Below are 24,183 nucleotides of genomic sequence, written 5' to 3'. Positions count from 1 at the left end.
TTGAGCTATCCTTGTATAAACATTCCTTCTGCAAGTTGAAGTTCAGTTATTTGCAATGTGGGGGTATTTTTCCATTATTTTCTATTACAATATTAGTATATTAGAAAACTTCAAAAAAAATTCTTAAAACAATGGCCAAGACCTCTTCTTGTCTAGTACTTCCAAACTGACATAACTATCATACATGAAAATCTTCTACGGAATGACTTCTCGGTTCAAAGACTTTGTGATCTTGTTTAGATACATTGCAGCCAATATTTCATTATCAATATTATACTTTGTAGCACATGAATAAGATGGATGAAGCCATGGGTCTGATTTATTTGAGTGTTTTACACAACTTATAATATCATCTTGATGAGTATTCCACTCAAGAAATGTGGGACAAGTTGAAGGGCTTGTTTAGTACCATCAACAAGTTTAGAGCACTTTAGATTAAGGTAGAGCTTACTTCTCTTATACTAGATGCTTTCCCCTCCATTGAAGACTTTATCATGAGGTTCAAACAAGAGAGAACTTTGTTATACAGATACAAGAAATAGAAGATAGATAAGGAGTGCATCTATCTGATTCTATCAAAGCTTCATGGAAACTTCTAGATTTTCTCTTCTAGCTTCCATTATACTATGGATTCCTTGGGTCCCATAGTTACCATGCCCACTTTTGAGGTCTTTTGTGATCGATTGACTAGAGAGTGGTCCAAGCTTACATGGTTGGATACTTTCACAGATTCAAAGACATAGGCATTGGTTTCTCAGACATCTATAGGGAAGTCAAAGCAAAAACCAAATCCAAAGATAGATTAAATAGGTAATGAGAGTTCCTCCAAGCCTACTCCTAAATCATATGATTAAAAACCCTCTTCAAAGGGTAAATCTTCTAGGTTTGGAGTGTCTTCCTCCAAGACTAAGAAGTACATAGGTGATTCTTTAAGTTTTTGTGGCAAGGAAGGACATATTATTTCCAAGTGTTGTAAACATCTTGAGGCTTTAGAGGAGGCCATGCAACAACATAGTATTGCTTCTTTGAAGCCACCACCTCCTCCTTCAAGGAAAGGACATGGCCTTTCTACACAAGCATTGCCTTCTACATCTACTTGGATTCTTAATTTAGGTGCTTCCCACCATATGACACACTCACCTAATTTTTTTACTTCACTTTCTCAGAGTGTTACTATGCAGATTGTAATTGGTGACTCTACACAATTTTAAGTCATAGGTTTAGGAACTATCTATTTAGAGGGTGGTTCACTATAGTAAGTTCTCTTGGTTCTAGCCATTTCTACAAACCTCTTGTCTATCTTTTAGATTTTGAATTTTGGGCTCTGGTAAGATAGTTTAGTTCTTACTACATGATGTGGTTATTTGAGACCTCCATAATCTTGACTTGGTTGTTACTGCTGGGAGTGTTGATCTTCAATTTCAGTTATATTAGTTTGAGAGCTCTAATTCTATAGATGTTTCTCTTTTTTCTCATGCAGATATAGTTAACAAGCTTTGGCATGAACATTTTGGCCATGTCAACTATAGATATCTATAGCAAATGAGTACATAGGAGCTAGTGATTGGGCTACCTCAGATCTCCTATATTGAAGGTGTTTTTCAAGGCATAGATCCATTTCTGATAGATAGATCCACATGTGCTAAGATGCCATTGAAGTTGATACACAATAATATTATGTCATTCCCCATTCCATCTTTTTTAGGTGCTTGATATGTGCTTACCTTCATATATGACTTCTTTAGATGCAGATGGGTGTACTTTTTGAAGTACAAGTCCAATATCTTTGATTCATTTCGAATTTTTAAGAAATTTTTGGAGAAGCAGTCTCATCTTTCTATCAAGCATATACATACTAACAATGGGGGGAATATGTAAATCAATCTTTGAAAGATTTTTACATTAAGCATGGTTCACCACATTAGTTCATATTTCCCCATACCCCATAGTTGAATGGTGTTAAAGAGAGAAAGAACAGGACATTACAGGAGATGGCCAATTGTATGAAACAATCTTGAGCTATGAGTTCTTCATTTTGGGCTGAGGCTATCAATTATGAAAATGATATTCTGAATCAAATGCTTCACAAGGAATTGTGACACTTGACTCTTGAGGAGGCTTGGACTCATGTCAAGCCAAATATTTTTGCTTTCCACTTTTTTGGTAGTGAGGCTTCAACATTTATTCTAGATGCTCAGCTAAAAGCCATGGAGAGGAAGAGCTGACCACTCATCTTTTTTGGCTACTGTGAGATGTGAAATTTTATAGGTGGTTTGATCCTAATTCCAAGGATGTCTTGTTTCAGTGAAATGTTCAGTTTGATGAGTGTTATCCTCAGATGAAGCCTCCATCACCAACTTCTCCCTCATGACTATCTAGTACTTCCTCTACTCTTCCACATGATTATACATCCTCTAAGGAAGATCTTGACATTAATCCCCCTTCACCACCTCCACCAATTTTTTAGCAAGTGTCCAAGTCATCTTGCAATAGGTGATCTTATGGTAGGACCTATGGAAGGTGATGTTGAGATAATGGGTGTTGCACACATTGCATAATATTGTTATATTATTTTATTTTATTTTATTATGTAATGTTGCACCTAGATGGATGTGCAACATGTAAAGATTCCCATGGGATATTCTTGATGAGTTGTATTGTAACACTATGATAATATTCCGTGTAATTATATAATATTGGGGAAAAGAATTAAAATTCCATAACTAAATATGGGGTCAATGGGTTAGGTAGGACATGGTTTATCTAATACCACTTGGTGGTTTTGTAGGACATGCTAATGTATAAGAAACCAAAAGGGTAGTTGTAGAGAAAAAGGAAAAGATAGAAGGGAAAAAGGCAAGAGTCCAATAGGACAAGGCTTAATAGGTTAGCCAAGGGAGCATTTGTGAAGGTTGGAAGCATGGCATGGGATGTGTGGATTCATGTCTGTTTACATGGATTGTTTGGTTGTGGCTATGGATTTGAAGGCTTCTAGGGTTGTATTGCAATGGTATTTTTGCTGAATAATACATGGTGATGGACACTTTTGGAGGCTGGGTTTTTTTCTCATGAGGGTTTCCCAAGGTATATCTTGTGTCACAATTTTGTGGGTATGTTGTCTATTCTCTTGCATGTGGATTTTAACTACATATTTATTTCAAATCTATTATGGGTTATGTAGAAACAGTTACATTCTTTGTTGTAAGTTTCCTTACAAGTGGTATCAGAGCTGTGGTTATGTTGTTGTAACCGTAGATTGAATCCATGGGAATGCATGGGAGGTTAAAAGAAAGGGAATGATATATGAGTTGTTTATTGTAGATTTGGGGGTTTTGGGTTTATTGTTATGATGGGATATTGGTAGATTTTGGGCATGTAAAGTTTTTGGACAAAAGGATTTTTTCGGTGTTTAATTTAAATGAAGATTTTAGGGGGAGCTTGCAAAAATGACCTCCTAGGTTAAAACAAACCTCACCATTGGATTTGGGTCAACATTTCCATAAATTTGGATGTATAATATGCCCTAATTTGGCCATGTGAACATAAATTACAAAGTTTTTTTAGTTTCATCATGTGATGACCATCAAATTTAATCCTATTAGAATTTTCATCACAAAAAATAGATCATAGTGAAAATGGTAAAAGAACTATCTTAGTAAAATGACCATAACTTTCTCTTAGGATATTGGATTTTAGACTTCTTACAAACATGGAAAGCTAATTCAGAGCACTACAAGGTGGTGTAGGTTTGGTTTTGGGATTTTGACATTTTGTCAGGTTTTAAGAGGCCAAAAGTCAGTTGTTGTTTAGTTTGAGCACAGATTAGGGTATAACTTGGGCATGCAAAGTTAAATTTTAGACTTTGAGTAGTCAAAAGAAAGCTCTTGGAAAGCTCTACACATTGGTTCAAATTGGTGCAAGTTTGACATGGTTTGTTTGGTGATATATTAATCTAAATAGTTTATGATATATCTTGACTATGGTAACATTGTGTGTTTGTGACCTTGTATGTTTGGAGATTTAAGAATTGATTTCACTATATACTCAATTTATATTTTAGATTGGTCTCATGATGGTATAGTTATCAATATTTGATTTGGATATGTATGATGACTTGTTGGGTCTACAAGTTATGTAGTGTTCTAAGAGGTCTATACTTATAGGTTACATTTATGGCTTGGATATGGGTTGTCTTTACCCATTGATCTTTCATTATTGATACATATTCAAATTGGTGGCTTGGATTTCGGTTGTTTATGCCCTAAGTCACATGATTTTCTATTTTTTTCTTCATGTAGAAGGGATGAGATGTTGTTACTAGGTTTAGTCATAGTGGAGAATTGTGGTTGAGTATTTCATGTTGATAAGTTGGACATTTCAAGAGTTAGATGCTTAGTTCATGGATGTGATCATGGTGTCATGAATTTTGATATGACATGATTGGATATACAAGTACATCCTTGATGTTCACTGGTTTAGATTCTTGATTTAGTTATGGTGGTATATCTTCTTGGATGAGGATCATGGTTATTTGGTTTCTTTTGAGTGTTAGAATCTGATAAGATTAATAACCCAAAAAACTAGTGCAAAGAATAAATATCTAAACTATGAATGAAAATGATACAAAATCAAAATAGCATCATAGAGTTAGTCTCCAAGAGAGTAATGCAAATGCTGGAAGCAAAATAGCAATAAGAGGATGCAAAAAACAAGAGCTACAAATACAATCTAGGTAGCATGCTTATATAGGCTAGGAAGAGGGAGGAGGTGGCAACACCAACCAATGAGGAGCAACCATCTATCGGACTAAAGCTAGCAAAGTATCTTTCCAAGATAGCTAATGGATGCTCACATGTAAGAAGGTGACACCTCACAACCATTCACCTAATAAGACATGCTTTATTAACCTAAGTGAGATTATTAAAAGTGTAAGAAAAACCTAACAAAATAGGAAAAATTAAAAACTATACTAATACCCCCCCATAAGCAAAGCTTAGGTGGATGTAGAAATGGGTCTCGGTAAGTCAAGACTGATGAGGTACTCATGTACATAAAATTATCCCAAAAGAGAGAGAAAAGATACTCCCCAAAGAAAATTAGGACTCCAAGTGAGAGGAAGAGGCCCCCCCAAAAGATGAAGCATCCTGCACCCCCAACAAAGCTTGCAAATCTTGTTCGGTAGATCCACTTACATCGAACAAGTTTTCTTCCCTTAGGAAAAGGGGCAAGATCCCAAGTGTGGTTCCTCATCAAGGAACTATACTCTTCCTGCATAGCTGTATCCCACTTAGAAATACCAGAAGCCTCATGAAAGGACTGTGGATTTGAGGCAGTAGCAATGAAGATATGTAGAGCATCCTGGAATTATGAATGAGTCTGTTTCATGTTTGATGGATCCCCAACCCAATCACCTGCAAACAGAAAGGTCTATCTAGCCCAAAGTGGACCAAAAGATGGAGAATCTAGAGGAGAATCATCAACCTGTGAATGATGACTAGGAGAGGAAGGAGGTGAGTCCTCTGAATCACTCTCTGCATAAAAAGTGGAGGTGGAAGACTGCTCAAGTGAATTTGACCCATCAAAAGATCTATCATGTATTCCAAGTGACTCCAATGTCAAAGTAGAAGGCAACCCTGTGACCATGCTCTACTGGTTAAGCTGATGTAAGTAGTGGAAGTTAAGATGGTCAAACAGCTCATGCCATAATCTGCTCACATCATTAGAGTGAGTGAGCGAAATAGTCAAAGGAGGATTAGGAACAAAGTGAGAATATATATAGAGTCGTGACTGATGATTTGCTCTCCCAGCTACAACTGTAGAATCATTGTACAACTCACATATCTCCACTAAACTAGGAGTGAACTCAACTCGCTTGCCTAAACCTATGTGAGTGATCTGGTATACTGATAGGAGATTAGTTGACAATAAGGGTACACAAGGAACATCATGGAATGTGCCATCCCCCACATCAACAGACCCTCTCCCACACACCTCAACAAGAGTGTTATCACTCATCAAAATAGAAGGCATAGTACACGGCTCCAAGGATGCAAGTTCTTCCTTAGATGAAGCCATGTGGTGTGAAGCACCCAAATCAAGAACCCAAGTGGATGGTGAGGAAGCAACTACAAAAAGGTCCTTGCCCTTTCCTTTCCCCTTGCTATTTTCTTTTTCCTTGTTAGACCTTTCATTAGAACTTCGTTTGATAGACTCAGGAACACTAATATTATTCTTCTCAAGAATGTATGTCAAGTGATCAAGTTGTTTCTGCAAACATTTATGTTCATCATGATCAAGTATTTTACAATAGGCACATTTGACCTTTTCTTTCTTAGGCTTATCGCCCTTGGAAGATGGTGTATCAATAGTTACTTTTGAAGAAACTGGTATCTGATCCTTCTTCTCCTTGTTATTCTTTTGTTTCTTGTCCTTGTTATTCTTTTGTGCCTTGGTTGGCAGCCAAGGCATGTGACTTAGAGGATGTAAGAGTGCCCATCCAGATTAGCTTGTCCTATTCTCAAGTGAGATTGAAAGCAAAATCATCTAAAGATGGCATGGTGAATAGAGTACCAAGTGCACCCTTAGTAGCATAGAAGGTAGAGACAAACACAGAATATTCTGAACTTAGCTTAGACAGAATACTAAGAATCAGTTGTTCATCTTTCTTTTCAATTCCACATTATTTTAACTGTAGCCTTAGTGATTTTAATTTGGTGAAGAAATCTTGGATTGTGTTGAAATTTCCAGGACTTAAACTAATTAATTTATTTTCCAACATATGACCCCTCATTGAATCTTGTGTGCCAAATAGTGTTTCTAGCTTTGTCCATACTTCATTTGGTGTATCCAAAGACTCAATGTGAAATAGCAAGTCAGGAGAAATAGACAAACACAATGTTCCATATGCCTCATCACATTTGTTAAACCACTTAGGCTTATCTTCATCTTTAGCAAGTTCAGTTTCAAGTCCCATAGTTATCCTATTTAATCCAGCTTTTCTTAAGTGAATTGTCATGCATGATTTTCACTCAAAGTAATTGTATGGAGTTAGGATGGGCATATTTGTTTGATCCATGATGAAGAAATGCAGAGAAGAAATGCTAAAAACAAGACAACCCAACCACGACAATGGCCCCCCCTCTTTTAACTCAATCAAAGAACCCCCCCAAAGAAATATGATTTAGCACTTTATTTTAGTGCTTTTACAACTACCACTAGAAAGAAATACTTAGTGGTCTTGATTTCAATGCATTACAAACCCTCATGAAGAGCATATGTTAAAAGTGAAACTTAGACACAATAATCAAGGAAAAAATAACACCACTGTAATCTACTCAAAAAATCATGCACTTTCAAAAAAAGAATTGCCTTGATACGAGATTGTATGAGAAAGTTATGATTCTCTGAAATTTCCAAAATGAGAACTGTGCACAGTCATGGCCGAGAATCTACAATTTTTGAAGAATTCATGCATGAAAATTAAAAAAAAACTCCACTATTGGATAGAGCACAAAAAAATAGCCAAGTGCATAACAAGAATCATCAAAATCAGAGTCTGTATCAGCAAGAATGATACATTTGCAAACTGCATTCAAATCTGTGACTGCCAATGGAGAGGGGTATGGCTGTAGCTTTTCATGCTCAATTCTATAAAATATACAGCTTGCATGCAAAAACTAAAAGATACCCAGATGGTTTTTTGGTGCTACGAACAAAACTCAAAAAGCATTTTTCTTGCTTATGTACAAAAGATGTTGATGTAGTGTAAATTAGACGCCTTTAACAGTAAAAAATAGCTCCAAAAATCAAGAAATGACCCCAGCAACCAAAATATGACATTCAAATGTTGGATCAGCTTCCTAAATCCATCAATGGCATGCTAGAACCCGCAATACTTATTGAAAACTCCAAATATGCAAGTTGGTTGTTAGATTTGAGACTAAAACTCCAGAGAAAAACTATTTTTGTCAAAACTTTTCTAATTCTCAAGATCATCCAAAGATGCAAGAGAAGAGCATACTTCATTTTTCAAAAAACTACAATAAAATTTATTAGCCCCCCCCCTCTGAATCTCTCAAATAAGGAAACTAAAATCTACTCTTGCACATAGAAAAGCTCTGATACCATGTTAGAATTTGATAAGATTAATAACCCAGAAAACTAGTGCAAAGAATAAATATCTAAACTATGAATGCAAAATATACAAAATCAAAATAGCATCATAGAGTTAGTCTCCAAGAGAGTAATGCAAATGTTGGAAACAAAATAGCATTAAGAGGATGCAAAAAACAAGAGCTACAAATACAAGCTAGGTAGCATGCTTATATAGGCTAGGAAGAGGGAGGAGGTGGCAACACCAACCAATGAGGAGCAACCATCTATCAGACTAAAGATAGCAAAGTATCTTCCCAGGATAGCTAATGGATGCTCACATGTAGGAAGGTGACACCTCACAACCATTCACCTAATAAGACATGCTTTATTAACCTAAGCGAGATTATTAAAAGTGTAGGAAAAACCTAGCAAAATAGGAAAAATAAAAAACAACACTAACATTGAGGAGTAAGTTTTCTTACTTCTTCTTGAAGAGTACTATTCTTTTCAAATAGTTCTTTGATTGCTTCATTAGCTTCATCTAAATTGCTTGAATGTCTTCAATTTTTTCTTCAATGTAGAGTTGGTCATTCATCTAGATTGCAAGATCTTTTCTTATTTTTAGGGATTGAGAGAGTTGTTCTTTGGCCTTTTTGAGTTGTCCAATAGCCAATTCAAAATCTAGCTTCTCATTGTCAATAGCCTTGTCAAGTTTGAATACCTCCATAGCCTTTGATCTTTTCTCAAGTTGTTAAACTACTTTCCCGAGAACCACAAAGCTATGATACCAAATTTTGGAAATATTATGATACGCTAAGTTACTTAGAGGGGAGGGGTGAATCAATAACAATAAAACTTAATCCTTAATTAGCAATTAATAATTTATGATGATCTAATTGCATGTATGAGAAACTAAAAATATTAAATCACTCATAACACTTTGACACACAATTTGGTGACCCAAAAATCTTCCAAATAGAAAGTAAAATTGGGGTGGAGATGATACCTACAAGCTTTCTTACGACAGTATAAAGTTGGTCTCTTAAGGCTTACAATGATCACTTTTGATGATCTACCCGGTTAGGAGCAATAAGGATTGTTAGGTCCACCTTACAAAAGGATTTACAAACATACAATGAAGTATGCACTTATTAAAGAGATTTACATTTAAGTCTACTAGGTCTACCTTGTGAAAGGATTTAACTGATCCATGTGTTAGGATGAAATAGTAGCTGGTCTTTGGTCTGCAACTTGATTTATTGAATGAGATTCTTTTGAGTATAGTAATCACCTTATTGTGATAGATAAATCTTTGTTGCTCCTTATACAGTTGTAGCCTTTGTAATTCTCTCCTCTGCTCTTTTCTTCTTATTACATTACTTCCATATCATACATTGGATTTGATACAATATGTTACATATATACCAATCCAATTTACAAATTACAAAGTCGGCTACAATACAAGTTTACACAAAAACCACAAAGTTGGCCCAACTTCAAGAACTTTGGTTCTGAAGACTGGCTCGGTGAGGTTCTGATACTTGGCATCCACTATCAATGCTTGGCCTCATCATGCACTTAGTAGATGTAGAAGTTCAGTCCATACTGATCACTTCCAAGTAGTCTTGAACTTAGTCTACATTGGTGACTCGACAAATAATGTGAAACTTAGAATATAAATTGAATCACTCGATTCACACTACATAGCTTAGTCAATGCTATCACTACAAGCTTGGTATAAACTAAGCCACTCAATTAACACCAAGTGGCTTGGTTAATGCTAGACTCACATCATATCAACTATGAATTTGGTAAGCACTGCATAACTTGGTTTACACTAATAAACTCAGAATACACTGAGATGCCCAGTTTATACTACTAATCAACAAGTTGCTAGTAATTTCTTGGTGCAAAGTGAATACTATCCCTTAGACTTGATAGCAACTATAGAACTTGGTAGATACTAAAATTCTTGGTTAACACTATTAACTATACAATGTGCTTGTTAGATACTTACAATCTGAATAAGTGTATGTCACTAATAACAAACATGACTGTAATGTCAACAGTTTCCTCCTAGAAATGATTGACCTCTCATACAACAACCTCATAGAAAATATCTTTTTGGATATTGAAAGCATCCATTCATTGGCATTTCCCTCAATTTTTCACACAATATATTGACAAGAAGATTGCCTCTACTGGGAGGAATGCAACAAGTTAAAACCATTGATATCTCTACCAATAAGCTATCAAAGCCTATCCTATTGGTAGTTTCTTGGGGTTTTTCAATATCTAAACCTTTCCAAAAATGAATTGGAGGGAATGGTTCCAAGATCTTTAGGGCATCATAAGAGCATTGGAAACATTGAAATATCTTTCAATAAGTTGTCTAGACTAGTGCCACTTTCTATAGAAAATCATTCCATGCTCTAACATTTAAATTTTTCATACAACAACTTGAATGGATCCATCAAAAATCAAGGAGCTTTTAAAAGCCTAAGTGCAACACCATTTTTGGTGAATCCAAGATTGTATGTAGCATTGAGTTGGTTGAATCTACCAAAATGCACAAGCTCGGTGAAAAATCATGATGCTTTTAGAAAAAACATCATCTTGGGTGCATCAATTGGCACTGCCATCACATTGTATTGTATTTTGGGGTAATTTTATATTTCTTAATAAGTTTTCTATTAGTGGGCTACATTGCACCAGGTATGTTTTACCAATTGCCTATTAGACATTATGACAACATAAGATTTCTCTAGCAATATAAAAATTCAATTAAATTCAACCAAATAAATTAAAATGAATGGTAACATAGGCATCCAACTTCACATGTGCATCATCATTCCATACCAATCTGTATAGAGCCATACAAAACAAATTTGTTGTAGAAAACATGTTTTTCCCTTCATAAAATGTTGATTCTTCTGTACAACTTGATGATCAGTTATGAAATGGACACAACAAGTCTTAAATACCTTCATCTAGTTAGTTCAAACCAAAATTTTATGGTTATGAATGTTGAGAGGAAGAAAAGACATTTTTGACAACTTTTCCAAAATTGTATTTTTGGATATTTGCAATTTCTTGTCAAATATGATAAATTTTTGTATTTTTCATCCTAATGGACACCAATTGATTCCAAACCTTTAGAAATGGTAGGAAATTCAAGTCTAAGGTGAAATAAATAGGTTTTCCATTATTGAACACCAAAACACTCAAAAATCAAGAATTAAGTGTTTTAATGATTAAGTTCAGAAACCAATGAAATAAAAAATATTCAAGAAGAATCAAGAATGTAGTGACACAAAGGAAGATATAACAAAGACCATTGTAAGAAGATAATTTTTTGTTTATTATAATATGGGTGAATTTGAGCAAGGTGACCAATTTTTTCTTTCAAAACCATATGTGAAGATATAAATATTAAGTAAAACATTTGTCCAATTATTTTGTAGATATACACATTAATTAGAACATTTTTTTCTTTCAAAATATCTTGAGGATTATATGGTATAGGGATATATAGTATACCAAACCATGGTGTACATTAGTGAATATCTCCCCAAGTTTGCATGAAAGATCCATGTAGATTGCATTTGGGATCTCAACTCCATTAATATATTCAAAAGGGAATACTTAATGGGGAAAGGTAGAGTGAGAAAAGTGAGAGGTAATTATAAGATGTTATTTTAGTTAATTAATTCTTATCCATCATCAATATAAGTTGTTTCTAATTGGTCTACTTATTTTCTTTATAGTTTGTTGTGAGTGAGATGCAGTACATTTGTATATTGTAAACAATCTTGATTGGATGATGGTATGGATTCAACAGTCTCAAGAAAATGGTTGTCATTAACATGGGATGGTATTCCATCACATAGTAGATCAACAAAAAGAGGGATGACTCCATAGGCTCCAAAAATAATCCTATTCTTGTCCATAATAGATAGGTCTAGAATGATGGGATGATACTTTATGGTATAGGTCAAATGGGCAACATCTATGGCTATTGGACAAAATAAAGGTGTCCCTTGGGTAATGTGCAAACAAGAAGATGATCTTGATCTAGTTGTGAGTTTTTTTTCACTTCTTTAAATTCATTTCCACTTTTAGCATTTCATTTATGTAAAATTATAATGTTAGGGGCCTTTAGATAAAGGTTTTATTTCATTAGAGAACAAATTTAATGCAAGAGTATATTAGCTTCAATAGTGGCCAATTATAACGAGTATGAAAGTTGCTAATTATTTATGATATTAGTCCATTTTCTCTGCAATTATTATCAATGATTAAACCTTCTTCATGAAGCCAACCACCTAAGCAATTTCATGTTGAACCGCACAAATCAAATCTAATTAATTTGAAACTTTAATTGTAAGATATAAAAGGTTATATTTGGTTATAAAAATAATAGGTTGGTATATTTTTATTGCAGATAAATACTTGCAATGGTTTTTATTGTGATGGATTTACTCCCAATTCTAGCAAAATGCCAAAAGTTTGGACAGAAAACTGGACTGGTTGGTATTTATAGATAGATTTTCAAACCCAAAACATGTTACTTTAGATAATCAGTGTATAAGTTGTTCATTTTTATTTATGCTCCATATATAGGTATATTACATCTTTAAAATATATTAGGTAGAACACTTTTTAAACATATATTAGGGATTTAATTTATAGGATTCAAGCATTTGGGTGTGTAGCACCATATAGGCCTATGGAGGACGCAGAATTAAGCATTGCATGCTTTTTTCAAAAGGGTGGTAAAATGAAAAATTATTATATGGTATCAATTGGTTGTGCACATCAGAGGAATTTGTGGCTATAAAAAAAACTTTGTGGAAGAAAGTCATTTTTTGTCAAAAATGATTAAAAATTGTATTATGTGGATAATGTTAGATACCTATTGGAGCATACAACATTAACAATTTATAACTCTTTCATGAACATCATGTGCATAATCAATGCTTGAGTTGCAAAATTTGCAATATCATGGAGGAACCAACTTTGGTCATACAGTAGGAGGCCCCTTTATGACTACAAGCTATGACTATGATGCTTCGATTGATGAATACAGTATGTTATTTCTTCTAGATAAGGGTAAAATATTAAATCTTAACACTATAAAATAGTGGCAAATTGAATATACATTCATTGTGATAAGAGCTATAAAGATGGTCATTCAAAAAATAGAAAATAACACCATTAATAACTAGAAATCAATGAGTTCAATTTTTCTGAATTCAACTTCTTTCTAAGTAGAAATCATAAATAACTAGAAAATGGGACTTGTCACAAAGTTTTGAATTCAACTTTTTTCTAACTAGAAATTGCACATGAATCAAAAATTATTTTGTATGCCTATAAACATATCTCCAACAATTTATTAATTAGGCTCCCAATTGGTTCACATTTCTCTTTCCGTAAAATGCAGCCAAAAATTTGAATGCATTCACACATCTTTGCTTAACTCTACAAAGATCATTGATCAAAGTATACAAACAATGATCAATTTTTCACTTGAGATTTCATTCTAAAGAAACACAATCATGCTATCACATCATGATTTTGGCATTCTGAAAGAAATTTTTTAGCATATTGTGAAGGTGCCCATGGAACACAACACTCATAGAGTGTCATTTCCTACTAGTTAAAAACCTCCTTTAAAACCTCATTATTGCCACATCATGTATACTTGGCTCTAACACCAAAAAAATAAAATAAAATACTATAGTAGATTGAGATATATTATTTAGAACTTGATGCCTTGATACAAAGAATATAAATGGTTTTATAAGGTCATTTATTGTTGTATTTTTAACTTATGGAATGCAACTTCGCATTAACTAAAACCTAATCTTCCCAATAGTTCTTGCCCAACATTTGAAATCATTAGTTTCCCTTCTACTTCACATATTTCATATTTGTTTTATAATTATCTTTTCCTTGATTCTAAATCTGGCCCATCAAGTAAACATCTTTTCCTTCCTTTGATAATGAAAAGAGGGGTTAGTAGTTGATAGGTCTCCTCACCCATTACAAAATATCAAAAGGACAATATGGTTGTAGGAGAGGTAGAGGCTTTTATTACCACACAATGATAGTGAGAATGAGAAAGTTGAAACAATATAAACAACCAAGAGTTAGGGATCTTATATACCACACTACAGAGAATTGAACCATGAGTTTAGTGATTTCCTCATTTTCATCCATTATTAGCATCACCATATTTGATAAAGGAGTGGTATCCACTGTGTCCACATTTAATAAAAAATTAGTTGAACTCTATAGGCAACAATCTAAAAAACTATACCTGAAGTTGTATGTTGAGTTGGATTCAGATTTGGAAGATTGTCTGGTTATAGTGGTAGTTGATTGGGTCCTCATGCATCCATTTAATACTCAACTAGATATACATTTTGTTATGAGATATTTAGGTAGATAAAATGGATTATTAATCGTTAAGGTAGATACAATGGGTTACTGTAATTGAAGGGAAAAATACATTTTGGTATGAGATATTTAGAGAATGATGAATTGATGCTACATGGAATTGTGGTTTTTGACTTGACAGGAGATATAGGTGGTAGGAAGAGGAATTTAGGATATTTCTTTAGTTGGGTTTTGAAGTCATATCTCAGATAAAAAAGAAGCAATCTTTAGTGACATGGAGTTTAGTATAGGCAAAGTACATGGCAACAATGTTGGTAGTTGTGAAGTCATATGGCTTTGCAAGTTGATTACAAAGCTCATAGTTATTTACTATTCCATGAAACTTTCTATGAATATGGTATTTTATGATTGCTCCAACCATAGTGACATCAAACAACACTTGCTCAGATACAGACTTAAGAGGGGATCAATTGCTCTAGATTACATTCAGACACATCAGCAAGTTGTATGTGTTCTAGTAAAGCTAAGGGGAAGTTTTTAATGTATAGAGAGAGAGAGAGAGATAGAGAGAGAGAGAGAGAGAGAGAGAGAGAGAGAGAGAGAGAGAGAGAGAGAGAGAGAGAGAGAGAGAGAGAGAGAGAGAGAGAGAGAGAGAGAGAGATTGAAATTGTTGAATATGGAGTCCTTAATAAGATAGTTTTAGATTAAAACACCTCTAATAGGGTGCATATGTGAAACTTAGGTAAACTTTAGTAGTGCTTGTAGTAAATAAGAACATGAGTTCTATTCTTGGAAGTTTCTATTCATGGTTGTCTAGATTCAACAGTTGCTTTTGTATAGTTTGTTTTTTTTTTTTTTGGATAAAAAATATTTATTTAGAATGTTACTTTTGTCCATTTTGAGTCTTGACATTTCCTATTTAAGGGTGCACAATCCTAGGATAAAATTAGATCAGGTGTTGATGAAGCTAGTTTTGTGAACTAGCTTGAAAAGTAAGAAACTTGTTGATATCTTTGAAGATGTCATGTATATATAGTACATTAGTCCCATTTTAAAAAAATTCTTGTTCTTAATGTTGGCCTTTTTAATACATGTTTTTATAGTGAAACATGATAATTTGTAAAGTTTCAAGTTGAAAGTTGACTTATTGCATATAGAAGGTATACATTTTTGATAATATATGAACTATGCAAATTGCTTCCAACTAAAAAATGTTTGTTATTTTTTCTTATTGCATTTTACAAGATTTCTTTTAATCTTTAGTTCCCCAATGATGATGATGCTAATATCTGAATTATGTTACTACTCCTTGTATGGCTTGTTATGTATTTTATTTTTGCTTTCATGTAAACTATATTATATTAACTAGAATGTTACCTAAGTTCAGATTGTTCATCTTGTAGGTCACTCTTGTAGATTCATTTGGCTGACCTCGACGACATGTCCAACAATGATATGTCATTTTGTTTTAGATAGACTAGTAAATAATAAATGCCTTCTTATTTTTTGGACATCAACACATGGTAATTATTGATTTTCATTTTTTCTATGTTAGCTTGAAATAATATTAGTGCTTGATATGAAGTTTTCAATGCTCTTAGTTAAGTTGTGTATTGGTAGGACCATGAGAATGATGATGCAGGGGAGGAGGCAGAAGATGTTGATGATGAGATGGAAGACATTGAAACTCTTCACAATCATGATTTGGAAAATGTTGTAAAGCTATAGAAGATGCAACACTATATTGATATCATGCAAGTATGTGTAGGACAAATATAGAATATATGAAAAGAAAATAAACATAGCTTTGCACATTTTTACATATATAGAATATAATTACCTTTCTTTTGATTTATATGCTTCCTATTATATTTTCTTATAGATTTTTAAAAACATGTTTGTCTTATTTTTTGTATATTCCTTTCTCAAAAAAAAATCAAATAAAGCTTTTGGCCATCCAAGAGTAGACTATAGTAGATACATATTTGAATGGTTAACAATATGAATACTATTTTATGTTTGTACATAAACTATAAGGGAACAATTTTTCAAAATCTTGTTCTTTCTTGCATGCTTAAATTTTTCTATGATATGTGTAGATTCTACAAAATTACTAACCCAACCTTCATTTCGTTCACTTAAAAAAATCATTTTCTATTATGCAATGATGCATATAAAATTTATTTGATATATTGCAGATGTAGGGGTGGTATCCAATATATCAAGTTCACTTAACACTTGATAAACTACTTGTTATGTTTCAACTTGTAATTCATCATACAAGCCTTCCATTATCCTTATAACTCATGTCTTCTCTCTCAAAAGCGGTATAAATTTTTCTTTATCCTTTCTAATTTCTCTTCACTCTCAATGACATGACACTTACACATTATTTTTTCCCTCGTGTCTAGTTCTTCTTGTTTAGCACAAAACCTTGATTGATTTAGCTTTTCATACATCTCTTCAGGCAATGTGCTATGTAGATTGATCAATGGCCTTCTAAACTTTATCATTTATTTGATAACTAGAATTTGCAAATTCATTTTCTAATTAGGATCACAATTATCATAGAATTTTTTCAATTTCTCCAAATTTCCATTTGTTGTGATCATTTCTTTCATTTTCCTAATCTCGAGCTTCTAATTATTTTTCTTCTTGTCATTGCTTGGCTTTGGTTGATTTACTTTAGACTGATCTATAGGCCGCAAGGAAATTTTTCCTCTCATTCTTGTTTTTTTGCTTTAACCTTAGGCTTGTCTAATTTCTTTGTTCCCATGTATACTATTTTTGTCTTTAGTTTCTTCTTGGGTCTGGGGCGATTGTCATTTCTTTTAATCTTTTTTCTTTCTAAGGAGTTTCTTACTCCTTTTCTTCTTTAACCTATGTTGGTATTGCTTGTACAATAGATGGAGAGGTTCTTTCTAATCTTCTTGTAGTCATTGCTAGTGTAGTTTGTACTTGTGTAGTTGGAAAAAAATCTATTACTATAGGTTGAACTATTGTCGCTAAAAGGGTAACAAGAGTACTTTTTTTTTTTTTCTTATGAGTTTCTTCCTCCTTTTTTTCTTTAACCTATGTTAGTTTTTATTGTACAATACATGGAGAGGTTCTTGCTGATCTTGTAGTTATTGTTGTTGTAGCTTGTACTTGTGTAGATGGAACATCATCTATTACTGTAGGTTGAACTATTATTCCTGAAAGAGTAACAAGAGTAGGTGATGGTGCAACTAGTGGAGGATTTTATGATATTCTTTTTTGCAGGGGTGCTAGGAGTTGCTTCCATATCCAATGGTTTAAACAACAAAATATTACTCTGTCCACTACTCTTCATCTCTTAGGTTGTCCATTTGCACTTAAATTCTAGCTAATGCCTTGTGGAAATAAATTTTTTTAAACTTTGATTTGTGGATATCTATTCACACAAAACTTTAATTGATGTGTATTAAATTTTAGAAAATTGAAGAAGCTTTGAAAAAGGGATATGATATTTTGAGTAGTGGGATAGTGTTGAAAGATTAACTGGAGTATTAGTTGATTGTTGATTGTAATGCTTTATTAGTTGATATTGAGAATGAAATTGTTATCATTCATAACTTCATTTGGGACCATTATAGTCTAAATTTTCTTGAGTTAGAACCTCTTATACACCACCCAATTGATTGCACTTGAGTTGTAAAGAAAATTGGAAATGGTGTTGACCTAACCTAGGTTGATCATGAAGGTCCTTTACCTTCTTCCATTACATTGGTTGTTTCTATCATGACATCTACTACTAGTGGGAAGCCTTTATTAGAGGAAAACCTTCAGAAAAAATTGGATGCTTGTGACAAATCTCTTGCACTTGATGTAGAAAAATAAAAAGTTTTGGATTTTGTGGAGAGTAGGATGGGTTACATTGCCTTCAATCTATTTTTCGTCATGGGCAGTGTAGTTGCAACAAAACTAATGGGCACTGCTAGAGGTCTCTTTGAATGAATAGATCTATGATTAATATCTTCCTCAATTTGAATCTTTAGCATAACCAATGCCTTAGGAAAATGATCCTTACACCTAATGAATTTCCACACACTAATTCCAGGGATAAATGTTGTGTCCAAGAAATTTAACAACTGTCGATGGTTTGTAGAAGATAGGCATTGTGCCCAAGCAAGAAGAAAGGCAAGGAATATCTCCAATCAAGAATAGAGTTAACGAATTCTTTCTATCTCGGTACACCTATAGCAACAAGGTCTAACATCAAATAAAGTCGTCAATGATTCTTACATTCATTTTTTTGCTTAATTTCCTTCCTATCACTCATCCACATAATTTACCAACTTTAATGCCCTCCCTCATGACCATTAATCAAATTTTTAACACATAGAGAGAAACATGAAACCTCACATCTAGTGAGTAGGGACCAAGATTTTCTTAATCAATATTGAGTCTAAAGGTTTTAGGTATCTAATAAGAGAAGACATCAATTTCCTTAATCAATTTTCATCTTTCTAAGGATGCCCTTCAATGAGCCTAGAATCTTCATGTTTGAAAAAAATGTTGGCAATAAATCCACACAAAGGAGTAAAAATTTCACTCAGGATAAAGAAAAATACACCAAAACATTTTGAGCATATGAAACTCGATGAGTGATAGGAAGGAAATTAAGCCGAGAACAACCCAATTTCCTTTCTATCAATCCATACTTCCTATAATACAAATTAAAATGTGTCTACTAGAATTTCTCAAGGTTTTAGAGAATTCCAACCATGGGAAATGTTGGTAGACACCATTTTGTAACATCTACCCCAATACTAGCCAACAAATAGGTAGATTACAAAAACATTTATTGTAATAAAAAATAGATTGCTAGGACCTTCAAAAAAAAGAAAAAAGAAAGTAATAAATATGCATAAATTAATTCTAAACACCAAAACACTAGATGTATCACTTTTCTATCAAATCCATTCCATTTGCTCAAAAATGTTAGCATTTTCATGAATTCATTTGCATTTGTACTCCCAAAAACTTGCACCCTCTACAACGTTGACTTGAAGGGATTTAACAACTCATTATCCAAATAACTAAACCAAATCCTTCTCATTGGTAACCTCCTTGTGACTTCTAACCACTTTTACAACTTCATGGACAAGAAAATTGCAAGATTGCAAAATTGTCAATGTGCATTTTATGCAAAATTGATAATTTTTTCATTTTTGCACATTAGACTTCATGAGGCTAAACATCATGGCTCCAAGTAAACCATGGAAGTTATTTAGACCATTTTTAGGTCATTTCCATTCCTACCCACCCTTGTACACTTAACTAGCCCTCTAAGACAACTTTTAGCACTTTTGGACCTAATTGACAACATTTTGCCAATGCAACATTTTGACATCAAGTTTCCTATAATGCATTACATTGTTTCTTTACATGCATAAGGAAACCCAACTAGTGACTTCATTAATTATAAGTCTTTCCAAGACTCTTATTTTCTTGTTAAACACCTATCCTAGGTGCTACTGCACCACTCAGTTAATTGCTGAAACCTTCTTGTGATTACCTCACTCTCGAAGACTAGATAGAGTTTTCTACCATCAAGAAAGAGTTAAAGTGAAGCTTTAGAAAATTTATGGGCCTCTTCCAAGGAATTATTGTAGGGAAGAGAATATGAAGGTAGAGATCATATTCCATGGTGCATATCTTTTGATTCCTCAAAAAGAGGTAGTAGCAATTTAATTCTTCTTAATAAAGTTAAGCAATCCTTATTCTAGGTTTTCCTATAATAATCAATCTAAACTATTTCACTTACCAATTTTATCAATGATTGGCATTGATGATGAGGAGGAAGTGGCAGAATTGGTGGTGACACAAAAAGGATATCTTGGTCTTGGAGCATTTTCACATTGAAGTTGTGATTTAGAAATTTTGATGTCGCATCTACTGATGAAGAAGAAGAATGAGAGGAATCTACCATTTTAGGTTCATCAACTATCTTCCAAAAAGATGCTCATTTTATTGATTCATTCATATTCCAAAATGTTCCAAATCCTCCTTTCAAACCTTTACCTCTTTTATATGATAATACTATTAAAGTGAATAATTTACATAGAACCTAGCAAGCCTTACCATATCAAGATCAAATAAAATGTATTAAGCATATTTGTGTGATAATATTGAAGTCAAGTTTATGGCTCAATAGCTCACCTGGATAGTCAACATTATGAGTGTAGTTATAATGTTGTTAAATTCCAATTGAATTAACATTATTGGGACAATGTTTTGGTATATAATGTATGAAGTTACATTTTATTTGATTGTTAGGAAAAAAATATAGTCCAATTTTCTCTATTGTCCAAAAATTTGTACACATTAATCTACTTACATTTACTATTCTTATTCATGTTATGCTAACTTATACATGCTTAACAAGCTTCATGAATCCAATGGTTAATCATTTGGTTGAGCTAACTATTCCATTCACACGATTGTTAAAGAAGGATGTGCACTTCAAATTTGGAGGTGAATGCTAGGGGTATTTTAATTCCATAAAGAAAAACTTGCTAATCTGTCCATGTTGATGTATACTATGTAAGGTAGGCCCTTTATGTTTTTAGCATTGCACAATGATTTAGCAACTTTATTAGCTTAGTATGATGACAATGGAAAGTAAATTTTATTATTATACTATTCATTTTCTTGTTGAGTATAACTCTCATAACCTTGCCATGCAAAAACAATGTCTTGCTATAGTTTTCACAACACAAAAGTTGAGGCACCACCTTCAGCATACAAAAAATTGCATCCTCACTAAGAACAATTTTCTTATGATTTATTTTCCAGAGCTGATATTTGAGGGAGATTAATAGAGTGGGTGATGTGTCTTTTTGGTTTCAACCTCAAGTTTGCAACGTAAAGTTTATTCAAGGGAATTGAGAACATTTCACATTTCCAATTCCCTCACTTAAAACATTTCCCGTATTCAATTTTTAAAAAAAATTGAGAGCTTTCTCACAATCAATCATGACCCTATTTAGGATATTTATTTCAATGGATGAAGGTGTCAAACTAGTTTTGGAGCAGGTGTTATTTCAATCTCACCTAAAGGAAAACTAGTTCCTTGTTCCTTTTGTCTTGATTTTTATGAACATATGTGTGTGTGAAGGAGCTAAGAATCAATAGGATAAGGTTAACTCACATGACTAATGCACATGATTTACTTCGACATCCATGCCTAATATATTTGGTAAGTTTTGATTTGCAGTACTCATGGTGTATGCAACTTCTTACTTGTATCATAAGCCAAGAAAATTCTTACTACTTCAAGTCTAGCAATAGAGGCAAATTTTTCCTCATAGTCTATGCCTTCTTGTTGTGAATATCCTTTGCATACCAATCTTTATTTATTCCTCACAACCTCACCTTGTTCATTCATTTTAATTTTGAATACCCATTTAGTTTCTATAATATTCTTGTCTTTAGGTCTAGGAACCAATTCCCATGTCTTATTCTTTATAATTTGATCTAGTTCTTCCTTAATTTCTTGAATCTAATGATCATCCTTGCATGCCTCATCTACACTCTTTGGTTCAACATGAGAAATCAAGCACAATTCTTCATGTACTATGTCTCTTTCCATAACTTTGGTGTCTTTTCTTCCAATAACCACACTCCAATGTGGACAATTTATCAATACTAGGCAACAATAGGATAGGTTGGGTAGTCACTTCTTGTTTCAATCTTTCAAAGGCCTTTTTGCCTTTGATGGTGTCTAACACTGGTACATAATTACCACTAAAATTCCTTATGAACTTCCTATAAAATTGGGCTAACCCATGAAAACTTCTCACCTCTATCCCTGTGGTTTGTGTTAGAAAGTTCAAGATAGTCTCCACCTTGCTTGGATCCATCTTCAATGAACCTTGTAATACTAAAAAACTTAGGTATGCAAGTTCTTTCTTGAGGAATTCACACTTTTCCAAGTTGATTTACAACTTCGCCTCATGCAACTTCTTGAGTATAGTCTCCAAGTTTTCTAAATCCTCCTTCTTTGTCTTGTTGAAGATGAGTATATCATCCAAGTATACCACCACAAATCTTCCAGTGTAGTCTTTAAGCACTTCATTCATGAGCCTCATCATTTTTAAACCCAAATAGCATAACCTTCCATTCATATAACCTTTTAGTTGTCTTGAATGTTGTTTTACATTCATTTCCCTCTTGAATCCTAATCTAATGGTAGCCACTCTTTAAGTCCAACTTAGTGAAATACCTAGATCCTCCTATACAATCCATCAAATCCTGAATCCTAGGTATAGGAAACCTATATTTGGTTATGATCATATTAATAGCCCTAGAATTTGTACAAAGCCTCCACTTACCACCTTTCTTGGATGCCAATACCACTAGTACTACACAAGGACTTATGCTTTTCTTTAACAATCCCTAGTCTAGAAACTCTTGCACTTGTCTAGCCACTTCTTGGTTATGCTCTGGAGTGAGCTTATAGGCTACCTTGTTATGTAATGAGGTTCCTAGGATAAAGTCAATTTGATCACTAATGGACCTCATAGGAGGTAGTGTTTTTGGTGTCCCATCACTAATAATATCTTTGAACTTACCAAGAAAATTTTGTACCTCCTCTAGTATAGGTGTTGGCATGGTCTTCTTTCCTTCCTTAGGTTATACCATGATAGCATATCCTTTACCACCTTGTTGTAGGATGTTGAAAAATGCCTTGCCACTATTCAAAAAAATACTAGGGGTCTTTGATTGTGGTTCTTCATCCTCCATCAATGATTGTATTTTGAATGTCCTACCATCCTTCTCAAAAGAAAATGGTATTCTCCTTCCCATCATAGATGATATCTTTTTCATACTACCATGGTCTTCCCAATAGGAGATGACATGCATCCATGGGCAAGACATCACAAATTAACTTATCCTTATATCTACCAATAGATAGTTTCACCCATGTTTGTTCATTCACAAGGACACTTTGCCCTTATTCCAACCATGTCACCCTATATGGGTTGGTATGGGGTATCTTCTCAAGTTTGAGCTTCTTTACTACTTCTTCAAATATTATCTTATATGTGGATCCTAAATCCACATTAACCTTGCAAACTTTTTCAAGTATTTTGTACCTTATTCTAAATAAAGCTCTCCTTTGGTTTGGTTCCTCCTTCATAGGTTGTCCAACCAAAACCCTCCTAAATATTACGTTCTCCCTCATTTCTAACTTAGTGTGATTGATCTCAAGTGACTTGACACTTGATGTGTCTTCTTGAGCATATCCAATCATTTTCTCATTGTTAGGAGAGGATGCCTTCTCAGGGCTCCTATAAGAAGGATGTCCCATCTATCCACAACTATAGCATTTCATGTTAGAAAAGTATGAATTACCTGTACTTGAACTTCTCCCTCTACTAGAAGCTCCTTGAGATCCTTTACCTCTTCCATGGCCTCCTCTTGGAGTGGTTTCATTCCCATTATCTATAGCTTTGGACTCCCCTTGGTTTTTATGCTCAATCCCTCTACCTTGGCAACCACCTCTATGACCTCTCTGATCTCTCCCTCCACCTCTACCTTTGGAGGACTAATCATGCTTTCATTTTTTATTTTCTTCAATCTTCATAGCTAATTGATAGCATTGATGTACTATTCTATGACTGAGAAGATTCATCTCTTCTTGAATGTTCCATTTTA

The 24,183-nt window shown here is 33.7% G+C and overlaps 1 pseudogene; it reads right to left on the bottom strand.

The window, feature by feature from the left end:
- The window catches only part of LOC149540978 (E3 ubiquitin-protein ligase SINAT2 pseudogene), a 29,582-nt pseudogene extending 5,615 nt beyond the window's left edge, over window positions 1-23,967 (bottom strand).
- Window positions 23,968-24,183: the final 216 nt, after the last annotated feature.

Source organism: Cupressus sempervirens, chromosome 9 (assembly GCF_028749045.1).
Source record: "Cupressus sempervirens isolate cs-2001-9-10 chromosome 9, ASM2874904v1, whole genome shotgun sequence".
In the NCBI taxonomy this organism is placed as follows: Eukaryota; Viridiplantae; Streptophyta; class Pinopsida; order Cupressales; family Cupressaceae; genus Cupressus; species Cupressus sempervirens.
Note: the sequence above shows the minus strand (reverse complement) of the source record. Positions and strands in the feature narration are given on the sequence as shown.